Source organism: Erythrolamprus reginae, chromosome 5 (assembly GCF_031021105.1).
Source record: "Erythrolamprus reginae isolate rEryReg1 chromosome 5, rEryReg1.hap1, whole genome shotgun sequence".
Lineage (NCBI taxonomy): Eukaryota > Metazoa > Chordata > Lepidosauria > Squamata > Dipsadidae > Erythrolamprus > Erythrolamprus reginae.
In genome coordinates this window covers 62,527,475-62,534,696 of record NC_091954.1, presented here as the reverse complement: position 1 = coordinate 62,534,696, position 7,222 = coordinate 62,527,475, and the positions used below count along the sequence as shown (strand labels likewise).

At 39.6% G+C, this 7,222-nt stretch overlaps 1 protein-coding gene across 1 annotated transcript in view; it reads right to left on the bottom strand.

The window, feature by feature from the left end:
* The window catches only part of COL17A1 (collagen type XVII alpha 1 chain), a 250,351-nt gene that overhangs the window by 206,653 nt on the left and 36,476 nt on the right, over positions 1-7,222 (bottom strand). The window lies entirely within an intron of this gene.

Sequence of the window (7,222 nt, the reverse complement as noted above, 5' to 3'; positions counted from 1 at the left end):
CAAAGTAAAATTGGAGTATTAGAGAGTGTCTTTTTAATTCAGGTATTAGGCCTTGTCTAATTACATTTGGTCAAGTATTCAATTCAATTAAAATTGAGAGTAATATTCTCTTTTAATCCATGCTCCCATTTGGTTCAGGAAATTTTGCGTGCTTGTTTCCTTACCTGGCGCTGGTTTATAGCAGCATAAGTATTCTCCAAGGTAATAATATTTGAAAAGCAGATTATCCAAAATAAGTACAGTTCAAACACGAATCCCCACATAAACGAAATATCCATCTACATGGTACAAGGTTGAACATATTTTCCTGGAAATTTATGCATGGTTAATGTACAATTACTGGCTCAAAATAACAAAACCATAAACAGATCAGACATAGAAACTTTCATTTGTTTGTTAGTTGTTTAGAATAGGGCAAAAATAGCAGCAGTTCAACATTTCCTGTACCCTGCTAAAAATAGTTGGTTTCTGGAATTTCTTCCTTACATAACAGGTCTTGTTCTGAAATATCTTAGATCTCTTTACACAAACTGTGCCTGAAATTTTTAATTACGGTATGTTCAAGCCGGGGACTGTGAGGGCCATGGCAAAATCTTTATCCTTCAGTCATGTAAATATTGCATAACTAGATAGGCTTCAATTCAATGTATGCCGCCCCGAGTCCACGGAGAGGGGCGGCATACAAATCCAATAAGTAAGTAAGTAAGTAAGTAAGTAAGTAAGTAAGTAAGTAAGTAAGTAAGTAAGTAAGTAAGTAAGTAAGTAAGTAAGTAAATAAATAAATAAATAAATAAATAAATAAATATCTCACTGAAATATCCACTTGTATTTCAGCTTGGTTTTGGGACATTTGCTGTAGTTGAATTTATTTATTTATTTATATATTCATTAGATTTGTATGCCGCCCCTCTCCGAAGATTGTATATTTGCTTCCACTTGAATATCATTTCTTGTGGCATTGGTTGCCACAGAACTCCCAAAAGTTAGTGCTGTCTGAATATTTAACAGTTAGGAAAGTTTTCTTTAAATACTTCACTATTTTTTCTCCAAGTGAATTTTGTGCAGCTGTGAATGAAGAGTTTAATTGGTTCATTAGTTCAAAGAGTATCTAATGTTTAAAGCATTTGACATTTACCTATATTTTCTTCTACATATACAGACTTTTGTGCAATGATTGGGGGAAAAAATTCCTTTTGACACATGCAGATTGTGGTTATATAAGCAATAATGTACAACAGTGTGGACTGCTATTGCAGTAACAGCTAAATTTGCAGTGATTTATGAGTTCTGGAACCTTACTAAAAGGAGGTTGTAGCAGAATTATTTCTCCATGTCTTCACAATTCCATGTAATTTCAATTTCTTAATTTTCTCACAGCTGCAAATGCTACTTGAAAAAGTCACAGATACTCCAAAATAGACTTGTCCCTTTGAATTATCTTCATTTTCAAATACCTAGACATTACTTATAGCTGCCCAAGTTTTTTGAAAGTAGAAACCTGAGAACTATATTTTTTTTCATTTGTGAAATTGTCTTGAATGGGTAATTTACGTCTAATGAATAAGAATGATTCATCATAATGAGGCCAGAAAAAAAATCAACTGGCTAGACATCTGCACTTGCTATATTATTTTCTTATTTTAAACTTATAAAGAATTACATGTAAATTGCAAGTTATGAATTCTAATTTGCTGAATGAAATGTATATCATGTAGTATGTAGATACTATCAATTCCTGTTTATTTAGGGATTCTGCATATTAAGCAGTACTTGATATGCAAATATACCTATACAGTGGTACCTCAAGATACGAATCCCTCGTCTTATGAACAACCCGAGATACGAACCCGGGGTTCAGAAAATTTTTGCCTCTTCTTACAAACTTTTTTCGTCTTACGAACGCCAAACCCGAACTTCTGGGTTCGGCGTTCAGGAGGCCGCTGGGAAGCCGCGCTGCCCGGCTGTCACCTTTTAAAACAGCCGGGGGGCTTCCCAGCAGCCTCCTGAAGCTGAACGCCAAACCCGAACTTCCGGGTTCGGCATTCGGGAGGCTGCTGGGAAGCCCCCCGGCTGTTTTAAAAGGTGACAGCTGGGCGGTGCGGCTTCGCAGCAGCCTCCCGAACCTGAACTTTTGCCGAACTTCTGGGTTCGGCGTTTGGGAGGCCACTGGGAAGCCCCGCAGCCCGGCTGTCACCTTTTAAAACAGCCGGGGGGCTTCCTAGCAGCCTCCCGAACGCCGAACCCAGAAGTTCAGGTTTGGCGTTCGGCTTCGGGAGGTTGCTGGGAAACCCCCCGGCTGTTTTAAAAGGTGACAGCTGGGTGGCAGCGTTTTTTTGCGGTTCCCCCCCCTGCACAGATTAATGGATTTTACATTGTTTCCTATGGGAAACAATGTTTCATCTTACGAACTTTTCGTCTTACGAACCTCCCTCTGGAACCAATTAGGTTCGTAAGACGAGGTATTACTGTATATCAGAACTTGTCAATTTAAAAAAAATCACTTTTATTTGGTTTAATGCTATAGAATGGAGCCAAAGTTGGTAGTCCTTTTCTTACACTCAAAATTATTTAATACTGAAATGTATTTCTTTGTATAAGACCTAGACACTACTTACAGCAAAAAAAAAAAAAGTGGATTCTGCATCTCTCAGGTGTACCCATCTCGATATAGGCAAATCTGAGTTGAAGGAATGACATTTTGCATAAATTAAAACTAGTTGTGTTTGCATTGCTGTTGAAGGAACTGTGAAGTAGCAAGAAATAAGTCGGGAATAGAGATACATTTGAATGGAGTCAAAAGGCATAAAGTCAAAATCAATTCACTGAATCCACATCAAATGGAAAACACTTTGGGACTACCTTGTGTGAATGTTTAGACTTGTTTTTATAAGCTTTTGTTTCAGCCTGCAATGTGGGAAGTTTGCCAGCGGGAAGGAAAGGTGTAGTCCTGGGAACACCGCAAAAAAAAAATAATCCTTTTTATTAGGTATACTTTTTATTATATGGCCTGTTGATGTTTAAAACATAGCAATTCAAGAAAGCAAAATTACCTTAAACAGACCATTGCTTAGTGCTGCTGTGGCACAGATAAGGAGGAGGCTAAGATTACAGGCAGCCATCGTCTTTTAGATCAAGGGTCTCCAACCTTGGCAACTTTAAGACTTCTGGACTTCAACTCCCAGAATTCCTTAGCCAACAAAGCCACAAGTCTTAAAGTTGCCCACATTGGAGACCTGCTGTAGATCATGCCCAGCTAGAAATACACTGCACAAGAACCTCTGCACAAGACTGCCTCCCTGCAAAAAAGATGTAGTATCTGTTGAGTGTAAGATAGCGCAAGATCCATGATTGTTAATTTTATTAAAGATGTAATTTTTAAATTAATAATTTTAGAATATATCCAGAAAAGGAAAGAATGGGAGTAAAAAACAAAAAGGAGACTATAAAGATTTTTGTGTAGTTATTTTTTTGTTGAAATGTTTACAAAACATTTTACTTAATAATAATAACAATAATAATAAAAGAGTTGGAAGGGACCTTTGACATCTTCTAGTCCAACCTCCTGCTTAGGCAGGAAACCCTACACCAGTGATGCCAAACCTATGGCACTGGTGCCATAGATGGCACACGGAGCCGTATCTGCTGGCACGTGAGCCATTGCCCTAGCTCAGCTACATTGTGCATCTGTGTGCCAGCCATCTGATTTCTGGCTCATATAGAGGCTCTGGGAGGGTGCTTTTGGCTTCCAGAAAGCCTGGGGAGATGGGGGAGGGCATTTTTACCCTCCCTGGGCTCTAGGAAAGCTTTTGGAGCCTGGGGAGGAAGAGCACGAGCCTACTGGGCCCACCATGCACACTCTTTCGGCACCCAAGGAAAAAAGGTTCGCCATCACTATTTCAGACAAATGATTGTCCAATATATTCTTAAAAATGTCCAGAGTTGGAGCATTCACAATTTCTGGAGGCAAGCTGTTCCACTAATGAACCGTTCTGACTGTCAGGAAATTTTTACTTAGTTCTAAGTTACTTCTCTCCTTGTTTAGTTTCCACCCATTGCTTCTTGTTCTACCCGTGGGTGTTTTGGAAAAGAAGTTGACTCCTTTTTCTTTGTGGCAACTCCTGAGATATTGGAACACTGCTATCATGTCTCCCCTGATCCTTCTTTTCATTAAACTAACAATGCCCAGTTCCTGCAACCATTCTTCATATGTTGTAGCTTTCACTCCCCTAGTCATCTTTGTCACTCTTCTCTGCACTTTTTCTAGACATCCTTTTTGCATCGTGGCGATCAAAACTGAATGCAGTATTCCAAATGTGGCCTTACCAAGGCCCTACATATTAAATCTGAATAGCACATGACTTCCAACAGGTAAGTGGCTAACAAGTAAAATCATTTTTAAAAATACAAGCAAACGTAGGAAATAAATACAGTGGTACCTCTATCTAAAAACGCATCTACTTACAAACTTTTCTAGCTAAGAACCGGGTGTTCAAGATTTTTTTGCCTCTTCTCCAGAACCATTTTCCACTTATAAACCCAAGCCTCCGAAACTAACCGGAAAAGGCAGGGAGAAGTCTCCATTGGGCCTCTAGGAATCTCCTGGGAGGAAACAGGGCCGGAAAAGGCGGAAAGAAGCCTCCATGGGGCCTCTTGGTTAATCTGTTAAATCTGTTGCATTGACATACTGAGGCATCACGATCTATACTGTTGCATTCTGGATCAGTTGAAGCTTCTGGGCATTGTTGATAATAGTTATTAGTCACTAGCGAGTTTATAATCCATACAATGTATGTATACAGGCAGTTGGGTATAGTGGTTACAGTGTTAGGCTACACTGTATTCTAGTCCTGCTTTAGGTGGATCCCTTGTCAGTTCTCAAAATGTTTCCATGAAAACTGTAGGGAACAGTTGCCATATATCAAGGCCCAACTTTTATGTGTGTACGTGACATGCTCTTAACTTTCAAGTTTCTATAATCTATAATGTGAATATTTAACTTGCTGCTGTTACAAATATTTGCAATTTATTCATAGATTTATAATTGTAGTCAATTTGGGAAAAGCTGAACAAAGATTTCCCCCCCTCTACAAAGCATGACAGAAATTAGAAGGAAGGTTGATTTTACTACTCAACTACTTTTTGTTTTTGTCTTATTGTATGTGTATAGACTATGCTTGTGGCTTAAAATGACATGAAAAAGAAATACAGTACTCATCTTTAAAGAGAGCTTTTGTATACACACTTCTTGAACCATTTCTGTTTTTTCTATGAATAGATCTTTGCTTTCTTATAGGGTAACTTTTATCATAGGCAAATTAAAATGAAAGGAAGCTTTTAAAATTGTCTTTCTTACTAAAATTTTAATAAAAGCTTTTCACAGATGTTCAGTGGTACCCTAAAGGAACTTGTGGAGTTTTTACGTTTTGTTTGTCCTGAGAGACTTGTTACAAGACTGACAAAAGTAGAAATAATGCTGACAGAGAAAGATGACAGGTATTTTCCACTTCTGCCATGTAATTACTTAAAATAACTGGAGTCACAGATGGCGGTTTAATAGACCTATTAACTGGAGCCTGAATTTTACAAGGAATCAGTTACATAGCATATTGCTGACATGAATAGAAGAAACATTTTTTAAGTGCAGAAATTGCCTGCGAAAATAATGCTATCACAAAATGAACATTCTGACACCATTGATGGCACAGAGGATTTTTCAGTCTTTTTAGCAAAGCTCAGTTTTCCAGAGTCATGGTTTTTAAAAATGGAGCCACAAAGTTCTCAACAGTTTTTCTTATTGGGATTTGCATTATACCTTCTTAAAAAATTTATGATTCTTGACAAATGTATCTTTTATGTACACTGAGAGCATATGCACCAAAGACAAATTCCTTGTGTGTCCAGTCACACTTCTATTCTATTCTATTCTATAATTTATGTTCTATGTTCCCCCTTCTTATACAACCCCGAGGGATGCTCCTGGGTGGGTTTGGCACCGCTGACGATCCCAGGAGCTCAGCAGGGAGAAAGTCCTGACGCTGAGCCTCCCTGTCTTTGCAGTCGGCAGGAGAACTGCAGTGGAACAAGTGAGATGAAGCAGGTGGCGGCTCCTAAGCAGGATCCAGGTTCAGGCGCGGCTCTCCCCCTCCCGCGGAGGACCTGGCAAAATCAGCAGCTGGGAGGCTTCACTGCTTTAAGGCAACGGCCCGACCCAGGGAGGGCTAGGGAGCCTTGTCTGAGGCCAAAGCGCGGGTCCTTGCCACGGCCAGGATTTTCTGCCTCGGGACTGCCGGTACAAGCAAAAAGAGGCGGGGAATCCCAGCGGGGGCGGCAAGCAAATGGGAAATCCCGGCGGTGACAGTCACAAAGCAGGGAAATCCCTGCGGCAGTAAGAGAGCGCATGCGCAGTAAGAGAGTCCATGCATCTGGGCTTCGGTTCATATAAGGTGAAAATGGTTCTTAAGACAAGGCAAACAAATCTTAAACCCCGGGTTCATATCACAAAAAGTTCGTATGAAGAGGTGTTTGTAAGATAAGGTATCACTGTATTTGGATGAACTACCAATCATGGAAGAAGTAATATTGATGCAATGTAGAAAGGTTACCCAAGAGTCTGCTTTTATGTTATTACATAGATTTGGGGATTATTCTTGCTGATGTAAAGTGGTAAATTCATTTCAGTGAAGATGAGCAAAGTTGGATCTACTGAAGAGTTTGTGTAAATATGTCAAGCCTATTTAAGTTGAGATCCTTTAGAACAGTGTTTCCCAACCTTGGCAACTTGAAGTTATCTGGACTTCAACTCCCAGAATTCCCCAGCCAGCATTCGCTGGCTGGGGAATTCTGGGAGTTGAAGTCCAAATATTTATTTTATTTATTTATTTATTTATTTATTTATTATTTGGATTTGTATGCCGCCCCTCTCCGAAGACTCGGGGCGGCTCACAACAAGTGAAAAACAATCCAATACAATCCAATTAATTAAAATATTATAAATTTAAGAAAATCCCCTATACTAACATACACACATACAGGCATACCATATATAACTTCAGCGTGCCCAGGGGGAGATGTTTAGTTTCCCCATGCCTGACGGCAAAGGTGGGTTTTGCCAAGGTTGGGAAACACTGCTTTAGAACCATGATGCCTGCTAGAGATGACACAGTGAGTGAGCTCTTTCGGTGGGCATGCGCACTGTCGCTATCTGTTTTGGGAGTTTCCAACT